This window comes from Camelus bactrianus, chromosome 8 (genome assembly GCF_048773025.1).
Source record: "Camelus bactrianus isolate YW-2024 breed Bactrian camel chromosome 8, ASM4877302v1, whole genome shotgun sequence".
NCBI lineage: Eukaryota > Metazoa > Chordata > Mammalia > Artiodactyla > Camelidae > Camelus > Camelus bactrianus.
Genome location: NC_133546.1, coordinates 43,595,751 through 43,605,960, shown reverse-complemented (window position 1 = coordinate 43,605,960; position 10,210 = coordinate 43,595,751). Strand labels below are relative to the sequence as shown.

Sequence of the window (10,210 nt, the reverse complement as noted above, 5' to 3'; positions counted from 1 at the left end):
ATTCTGTGAAATAAAATTCATTAGTTGAGTTTATACTGAAATGTATGAATTCCTAGTTTCATGCATTTTATGATGGGTCTTTTGAAGGGTCCTGATTTTATGCTTTCACAAAGTGTGAAGTATGCAGTAGACAAAAGTAAATTTTGCTAAGTTTAAAAACTACAGTTGTGGATTTTGAATAAGTAATACTAAACTGGTTCTGTAAAAAATATGCAGGTTGGTTTGTTTATGAATATCGGAGAAAGTTCTCTCCACATTCTGAGTGCAAGGCTGAAAATTCTCAGCAAAGGCTGTCTCAAATAGAGATCTCAATACCACATAGTTTGTTAAAGTTTCAACAAGGGACTAAGAAGAAAACTCCATTCCCACACACACACAAAAATGTAATCTTACATTTTTAAAAAACAAAATAGTTTAAAGAAATATCTTGACTGTGATGTGGAGCAATGTTTTCAACATCTAGTGGTGAGGAGCTGAGAGTGTTGTCCAGCAAAGCATTGTCAGTCCCATTAATTACATCAGTGTATACAGGAGAGTTTTTAGGCTTTAATTTACTGAATGTCTTAAGGTTGTAATTTTTTAAGGTTATAATTTTAAACATACAATTTTTTTCATGGCAAGTTCCCCACCGTTGTTTTAGAATCTGTTCTCTCTAGTGGATAAAAATCTATCTAGGTTGATAGTTTAATCAAATTCATTTTGGTTTTTGCAAAATTCCTTTTTTTCCCCCAGACTTTTAAGAATCCTGAGATCAAGGAAAGAAATGAAAATTTTCTGAAAATGTCCATGTATTTTAAGATACTGTAACTATATACATTAAATCTACAGAAAAACTGATGGTTAGGAACCTGCAACCACAATTTAATAGCTTTATTTTACAAAAGAGTACTGAAATAATAACCAACTGTAACAAATTTAATAACTATTACAACAGTTACTCAGAAATTACAATTTGACATAATTATAAATTAATAAATGGAACCAAATTATATGGATTATTCATCAGGTGGCTGATGGTCTGGTTTCTTCCAGCATCCACCAGAACTGCTGAAGAGCAGGCTGAGTCTTTGAAGAAGGTGACCCTTTAAGCACCTCTGAATCTCTGTAATTAGAAGGATCCAGCTGTCTCTTCTGTAAGACGTTGTAAACGAAATGTCTTCTTCTCTCTGATATTTCCCTGCTCCCAAAAAACTTAAAGCAGATTGCAAGGAATCTGTAGGACCCGGGTGGTTACAGAAAGGTATGAAAATGTAGAAGTGTGGTGTTTCAAAAATGAACTTTTAAAAACTGTTGAGTCAGGGATTCTTTGACTACAAGCAAAAGAAAGCTATCCAAATTAACTCAAGTAAAAGGCAGAGGGTTAGAAATCTAGAGGGAAATCTCATGGATTCCAAGCAGGAGTATAGAGATCATCAAAGTTATCAGACCACTATGCTCTTGATCTTTCTCTAGGACTGTATGCTTTCTGCTTCCTTTGGCACATCTGGGTTACAGCTTATTTCTGAAGACCAGATTCCTCAGTTTATTTGTAAGCATAGGGCAAAAAAAAAAAAAAAAAAAAATGCTGCCTCTCCTGAGTCTACCTTACAGCTCTACAGCCTCCACAAAGATACTGACTTAAAGTCTAGGTCTCTGGGTTCAGATAATCAAACAAAAGAATCTGATTGGGTTAGGTGTTCTTCCCTGGTCCAATACGCTGTGGCTCAGGAGATAAGGTCTAATGCCCGCAGGGCTGCCCCTTCCAGGGACTGTGGGTAGGGCAGTTTCTCTGAGAAGGGCATGTGGGTAGGAATGAAACAATTAATGTCTCTAGTTCCCGGTTACCAGGTATATTGAAGTTGGACTGTCTCAGTTGGTTTTTTGAAGTCTCTTTCAGGTTGGGAGTTCAGGCTATAGAAGGCAGAAGAGTCTAATCATGTCAGCATATTCTCCTTATTCCAAAACCAGGCAGGATTTTGGTATGTGGTAGATATAGCTTAGTCTATTAAAAATGGGAGAGGGGATGTGCTAATGCCACTTGTTTCCCAACTAGTTCTCTAGGGGCTAGGATGAGTGGAAGCTTTGAGTAACCAACTAAAACCTGTACCTAGATGTCAGAATAGCTTTTGTTCCACAGCTCCAGATAAAGACATCCTAAGAGAGAGAACATACTGATACTAGTAGTTTATTGCTCCACTAATTCTAATTATTATCTTTCTCCAACAAGAAGACTTCAAGAGAATAAGCCACAAACAGAACTGAATTCTTTAATATTTTGGTTACATTGCCCTAATGTAATACCATTCTATGTGTGATAAAAACAGAACAATCACATTTTACTTCTGATTTTTAATAGTTTGTAGAGATCACTTGCTTTTATTAATTAATTGTTAATAGATTATAATAAGTTGTAGTAACAATTTGCTTTTACTAATGCCTTATATAAAACATGATACATTCAGTCTAGCACAATGCCTATCAAGAAACCTAGATACTAATGTATAGCATGGTAACTATAGTTAATAATACTGTATTACATATTCGAAAGTTATTAACAGAGTAAATCTTTTTTTTTATTGAGTTATAGTCAATTTACAGTGTTGTGTCAATTTCCAGTGTAGAGCACAATTTTTCAGTTATACATGAACATACTTATATTCATTGTCATGTTCTTTTTCACTGTGAGCTACCACAAGATCTTGTATATATTTCCCTGTGCTATACAGTATAATCTTGTTTATCTATTCTACATATGCCAGTCGGTATCTATAAATTTCAAACTCCCAGTCTGTCCCTTCCCAGCCCCCTACCCCCTGGCAACCACAAGTTTGTATTCTATGTCTATGAGTCCTAACAGAGTAAATCTTAAAAGTCCTCATCACAAGAAAAAGAAAAAAAATGTAATGATTTATAGTAACAGATGGTAACTAGACTTATTGTAGTGATCATTTCACAATGTATATGAATATTGAATCATTATGTTGTACACCTGAAACTAATATAATGTTATATGTCAGTTATACCTCAACAAAAAAAAAATTGGAAAGGAAGGAGGGAAGGAAGGAAGGAAGGAAGAAAGGAAAGAAAGGAATGGAAAGGAAGAAAGAAAGAGAAAAAAAGAAAAGAAAAGAAAGGAAGAAAGAAAGAGAGAGAGAAAGGAGCCTAGGCACTGCTTGAGACTAGGTATAGAATTCTCAGGTAAAAATCCTTCGTCAAAATTTTGAAAGTAATGCCCTTGTCTTTAAGCTTCCAGTGTTGCTGTTGAAAAGTCCAGTGCTGTCTGATTCTTTATCCTTTGATTGTGACCTTTTTTTTTTCTCTCTTGGAAGCTTTTAAAATCTTTATCCAATAAATATATATATATTCAAAAAATAAAAAATAAAATGAACCAATCAAAAAAAAATCTTTATCCAGAGTGTTCTGAACTTTCACAATTATGTGCCTTAGTTTGGGTCTTTCTTTCTTTCTTTTTTTTCACTCATTGTGGCACCAAGTGAGCCCTTTCAATCAATATCTTCTGTTATGAAATTTTTTATTATATGATTTCTTTGATAATTACCTCCTCTCTCTTCTTTCTTTCTAGAACTCATTATTTGGGTACAGGGACTCTTGGACTGATCAACTAATTTTCCTTTCTTTTCTGTCCTATATTTCATCTCTGGCTTATCCTACTTTCTCAGAGATTTCTTTAAATTTATCCTCTACCCCTTTTCTTTTTTTTTAATCTCAGATAACCTGTTTTTAATTTCCAAGCACTCTTTTTTGTTCTTTGAATGTTTCTTGTTTATACAGTATTCTGTTTTTGTTTTTTTAGTTTAGTTTTTATGGGTAAATTATCTTCTCTTATCCCTATGGAGTGTGATAATGGTCTTTTTTCTTAGAAGTTTCTTCTACTTCTTATATTATTTGTTTCCTCTGGTTTCCTTTCTTTCCTATTTACTTTGATCTCTCTTTAAACCTTGAAGGCTTTTTTCAGATATATGATACTTGGCTAACAGTATTTAAGAATGAAACCCTGCAAAAACAGACTGTAAGCTGTTGGCTTCTAGATTTATGGACCTCACCATAGGAAGACCAAGTTGATTTTTTTTTTTTTTTGGCGAGGGGCAGTGCACCATTCCTGGAGGTATTGCAATACCAGGCTGATGCATGGAGTGGACAGAGCAAGCTCATATTCCAACCCCCTGTTCCAAAAATCCATTTAATATATTGTCCTCAGATAGAAGATGTATCAGATATTAAACTGGTAAGCATAGATACTCCCAAGTTGAATTTTTTTTTATTGAAATGAGCCTCAAAAGTTAGTATATAGATCAAATTCTTTCACTTAGAGCTACTCAGTTTCTACAAAGTATGAGCCTCCAGAATCTGGGATTTAAACTGGATTCTGCTTTCTGAAATTAGACATTAGATATGGGGGGAGAGTGAGAATAGGGCTAATTTTCTATAAGAATTTATAAATTAAATACTCAAAAGAACTTAATTCCCATAGTATTTGACTTAAAATTTTACCAGAAGCAATAGACACAGTAACTGAATTTCTGTAAATATTTGTCCTCAGAAAATGCAGAGTTTTAAATTTCAGTCTGATAGGTTTTTTGAGATGGAGTGGATTGTGGGACCCCCAAAATAAACTTCTACTCTAAGAAAACAATATGTTTACCAGCAGCATGGGAAGACAAGGGAAGAATTCCAGGTTTAGGGGTTTAAGCCACAGCTGTAAAAGACTATTAGAAGCCTAATCCAGAAATAACAATTCTGTGAACTCTGGAACCAGCACGTTAGACCCAGCTGGAAGGGCCCTGCCCTGGACTTAGTATGTCACAAACATACCAAAAATGAACTTATTAAATAACACATGGGCACTTCTGATACTTGGAATGCTGTGCACATTGTTGGTATAATTGTGACTCATTAACTGAAACATCCATTCCTGGAAATAATACCAATTAAAAGTTACTAATTTCTAGGAAATACTTCTCCAAGGAAATCCTCCTCCACATCTCTTGCACTGTGTCCACAATACAAAAGGCAACTGAATACAAATACTATGAAGGTTTATGGTTCATGATGCCTTTGACATAGGAGAAAGAACTTGCTTTGGAATGTGGGAGGATTTGAATAGCAAAAATAGATAAGAGAAAAGGCAAAAATAATTTACTTGTCAAATTCTTCCTTTCATTGTGAATTTAATAGTTTTTGGCCTAATGAAGTATCTTTCCTCGTGCCAAGTATACATTTTCTTGCTTCTTTCAGGACACCAGAGATACTCAAAATTAGGGTGCAGTTTCAAACAGTTGAACATAGTGGCTGAGGAACATTTATAGTGAACACTTTTATATTATCCTTAAATTTGCGTTTATGTAGGTATAGACGTAACATACATGAAGTGTGATACTGACTCTACGATAGCAAAATTGACATGGTATACTAGAATTGCAGATAGTTTGATTTTCATAAAAATATTTAATAAGATACCATTAAATTTTCAAAAATTAAATTTAGAAACTTTAAAATGATTAATTTAAGAGTTAATATTAAATATAATTCTTATATTTATTGTTTTTTAATTTTAACAAGTAATTATATATCTGGTAGGAAAATAGCTTTTTGAAGTTCCTGAAAAGAATTTTACTTTGTGATTTATTTAACATTTACTTTAACTTATGTTTTATACACATTAAAAATAATTACTTTTTAAATCCTTTAGATGACAGAAGGAGTACAAGTTGAGATCATGATAGAAAAAGAAAATAGAAAGGTGGAGCTCAAAAACAGTAAAAAAAAAGTCTCAAAAGAAAAAAATTTTAGAAGTCTTCAAGTAGGCTATTGCTCAATTATGTAAAAACTGAAACAATGAAAGTGTTCATGAACCATATGAAATCTGCAAACAACACGTTATAAATTCTTTGCTTACTGAATATTTAATTACTGACGAAAATGAGCAAGAAAATTTTGTTAGCATATTTTGCCAGGACACTGGTCAACTACACTGTTCATCAATGGCTTTGTCCATTCCATTAAGTATATCTGTTCTTACTTTTAACTTTGTATCTGCTGTTAAATATTTAATCTGTTTTAGGAAACACCATCACTAAATTTGTTATATTCTGAGTTTCTTACTTTCTCTTAGTAGTTTCACTTTCTTCTGTTACTTGTCTTTCCCCTATGTCTGATAGGTTGAATACAATATGGAACATAAAGGAGAGTCCTTCCAAATAAAACTGCATTGCAGTTTTTGGCATATCTCCTCTTATGCATGTTAGTTATACCAAAGAAGTCAAACTGCTTTTGGGACAGATTACATCTGGACACTTTTGTTTCACAGTTTAATGTAAAATGTTTCAGGCACCTGCAGTGTTGTTCCTTTCTTCAGTAGTTTTGCTTCTGTTTTTTGCAGTAGTAACATCATATCTTATTTACAGTTTCCAAATCACTTTTATTACTTGTAATCCCAGTGAAGCCCCACCATAGCCATGGGTGGTGGAACTCACATTTACATTAGAGCAAACCATGTTTTCAACACCATCAAAGTGACAGATTTATGACAACCAGTGGTATATTGGTAAATGTTTAACAACTGCCTCTTGGAGGGTATTGAAGAACCCTGATTATAGTTTACCAACTTACTTGAAGTAAATACTCCCAGCATGCCCAATTTCAAGCTACCAATGTGATGTCAACTGGCTCCTAAAAGTTCTGAAAACTTAACAAATGGCTCTTGCAAAAGAAGGGAGTGAGCACCAGCACACTACCCAGTCATTTTAAATTGAATCCAAAAGTATATGAAAAGTTACACATGTGCCTTATTTTGAGATTAGGGTTATCAAAAATTGTTTGTTTGTTTGTTTCAGGAGTGAAAGAAAAGCTTTTATTTTAAAAAGGAGGGGGGCTCTGGGAACAGAGTTAGTCCATTCAGGCCTTCGGCGTCCTGGTGGTGATTTTGTCCTTCTCAATGATATGGACAATGATTCCCATGCCCGACATGGTCCCTGTCCACAGCATTCAGCATGGCTTGTGAGATGGTTTCAAATAGGTGTTGTGGATCCATGTTGGGCTCCCAGAGGGACTCACACATGCCGTACATTAGTTCGGTGCAGGTGCCACTGACCACAAAGTCATCAGTCACCATGGGGCAGCCAATGAGGTCTAGAGAGCAGCTGAATGGCTTAAAGGTCTTTGGGTCCAAGCCAGCAATGACTGGCTCAGTGTAGTAGGGCCTGAACCGTTTCTCATACAGGAGGTTGGCCACCATGCTCATGATGGTGTAAAGCTTGATCTGCCGACCTTCCTTCAGCTCACACAGGTTCAGCTGAAACTTGAGGCTCTGGGCGACTGTCTGGACGTTGGTGGTGAGCCCGGCCAGGCCAATGTACAGCCGGTTGCCCATGGGAAAGATATTCGGGAAGTCCGTGGTCACCATCTGGGCCTGGATCCTGAATCACCTGTCGGCAGTGTTGCCCACACAGTTCTTCCCCTTCATGGCCATGACGGCCCCTCCATTATAGGACATAATAGACATGATTGCGGTATACTAAGACCTCCAACTGCCACAATTCCAGCAAACCGGCTATGGCTGTCACTGTGCAACCACCCTCACTGCTTTTAGGATTATCAAAATTTTAACAAATGGATATGCCCATGTACCTGGCAGAATAAACTAATAATAAAGCTATTAAGTGGTAAATTATGTGGTCTCAATTACAGATGCTTTCAGAGTTTCCAGAGGGTAGAGATTTTGATGGGTAGATTCTAAACTGGCCCTCAATGATCTCCAACTCACAGTATTCATGCCCTTGTGGAATCCATTCCTGTTGGTAAATCATCTGAGGGTCCAAAGTGAAGGCAGAGAGACTGTTTAGAAAACTACTGTAGTAGTCCAAAGGAATGGATATTAGTGCTCTGAACTAGGATACCAGTGAAGATAGAGGATACATTCTTGAAATGTTTCAGAAGTGTCATCAGCAAGGCTAATGATAAATTGGATTGGGGAGTGCAGGAAAGTGTGGAATCAAGGATGACTTTGGGCTTGAGCAACTGTTGTTTAATGAGATGGTTGCTGTGTGGAGGGTGGACCATAAGGAGGCAAAGGCAGAGGCAGAGAATTCTGCCAGGGAGCTTGAATTCAGGACAGTTGGGTTCTTTGGTTTTTGTTTTTGTGGGATGGGGGCAGGTTTTGCTGTGAAAAGGAATAGCTTTCTTTTAGTCATATTAGCTTTAATATGCTTATTAGACATTCAAGTAAAATGTCAGGTAGGCAAGTGTCCCAGCGGCCCAGAATTCAAAAGAGATGCCTGGGCTGGAGATATAGATTTGAAAGTCACTAGTATAGGGATGTGTCATAAAGCCATGGCCTGGATGAAGTAGGTCACTCAGGGAGAAAGTGCACATAGAGAAGAAGACAGAGGGGAAGCCAAGGGCACTGCAGCATTGGATAGAATATACAGATGTTGAAGGAAAGCTGGAAAAGAGAGGTGTCACAAAAGCCTTGAGAGTTGTTTCAACAGGGAAGGTGTAGTTAATTGTGTCACAAGCTATTGAAACACTGTGTTAAACGTGGATCCACAGCATTCTTTGAACCGTTGGCTTTGTTAAGATGTGGGCCTTGAGAAATATCCACTTCAGCGGTTTGAAGGTGAGATAAGAAGGTGAAGACTAAAAGTATAGACATGTCTTTATGTCTTTTAGGGAGTTTTGCTGTGAAGGAGAGCAGAAAAATTGGGTGCTACCTGAAGGTAGCAGTGGGGTTAAGCAAGGATTTTTTTTTTTTTTAATTTGGGTAAGATCTCAATAGGAAGGATTACTAAAGAGAAATGAGGGGTGGGTGGGGTACAATTAAAGGTGCTTTAAGAAGTTCTAGGGGATGGGAATCCTTTTAGTCCTTTAGGCAATCTTTTATGTGCAAAGCGCAAAAAGTGCAATAAGGAATTTTTTTAAACTGGTAAAGTGGGGAAAATGGTCACTCTAATAGAAATGGGGTTGATGATAAAGGAATAATAATAGATATGTTTTGGACATATGACCAACTTAGTAATTAGTACAAGAGACTTTGAGCTTCAGGGTAATAATGATGCTTAAGGAAAATAATATATTTTACAAAGGATCAGTCAGTTGGTAGACACCAATTTAATTATCCTATACCAAATTAACAGGGACTTACCTTGCCAAGATTCTTGGCACTTTTATATTCATTTAAATTGCACTGGGAAAAAGCATAATAGTAATTGAAAAGCAACTAATTATAAGCAATTACAAGCCAAATTATGTTTATACCACAATTAGTGTTTGAGGTGGTTTAGTAGACGGATTCTTCATTTCAATAAGCAACTATCAAATAAATGAATAGCTTGTAAAACACATAAATACTTCTTTTATCTTTATTCCAAGTATAACTAGCACATTCTTTTGAATTATTATAATAAAGTAAGCAACATTCATTATCTTTTGTCCCAATCCCCAGTTTGAATTGGATGCTTTTAAAAACATGGCCAAAAGTATCATATGTACTGCACAACATAGCTTCTTTCAACAGGTTTCACGGAGAAATTTGAACAGATTCATATTCTTGTAAGACAAGTACTACCCTGCAGGGAATCTGGAGTACAACCTCAAACTACATCTTCTTCATTTAGTTTTTCACGCTTACAACATTATCTTACTTCACTTGTAGTTGAGGAAAGCCTTTCTCTAAGGATGATAAGAAGTCTTTTGTGACAATGGTGATTTTTTTTATGTAAGGTTGGGTTTTTTTCTCCCATATTTCTGAGTAAAGTCTTAACTTTGTTACCACAATTTTGCCACGTCAAGTTAAACTGTTTGACTACGACTTGACAACTCTTCTACACTTTATTTGATTACTGAAATAACAGATTCATGGCTCTTTAAATCACGACTAGTGATAGCTCTGAAACCCTGCTGTATTAATTTCTGTGGAAATTCTCTGAAGTACGTAAGATGATAGCACTGTAAAATGTGGAGGTGGGGGAGGGAACGCTTTCAATTAGTTCATCAGTTTGAGAAAATTCAAATAAAAATATTATCAATATCAGATTACATTTAATTAATCAGCCTCTAGAAATAGTTATGCAGAATAAAGTCCCACCAGTTGACCTAATTGAGCGCGGATTTGCTAATGCTTCCCGGCAGCTACCGCGCTCGGCCAACTCCGAGGCTTGGCGAGCCACATGGTGGGAGGTAGATAGAGCCGGAGCTCTCCAAGGCTGGGCGCCAC

The 10,210-nt window shown here is 36.1% G+C and overlaps 1 non-coding gene and 1 pseudogene across 1 annotated transcript; both read right to left on the bottom strand.

Moving 5' to 3' along the window:
• Window positions 1-4,083: 4,083 nt before the first annotated feature.
• On the bottom strand, window positions 4,084-4,268 carry LOC123619867 (U2 spliceosomal RNA). The gene has a single exon (XR_006728607.1). It is a non-coding gene; the product is annotated as a U2 spliceosomal RNA (small nuclear RNA).
• An 847-nt stretch (window positions 4,269-5,115) lies between these two features.
• Window positions 5,116-8,746, bottom strand: LOC105077122 (proteasome subunit beta type-3 pseudogene; annotated as a pseudogene).
• Between the last annotated feature and the right edge of the window lie 1,464 nt (window positions 8,747-10,210).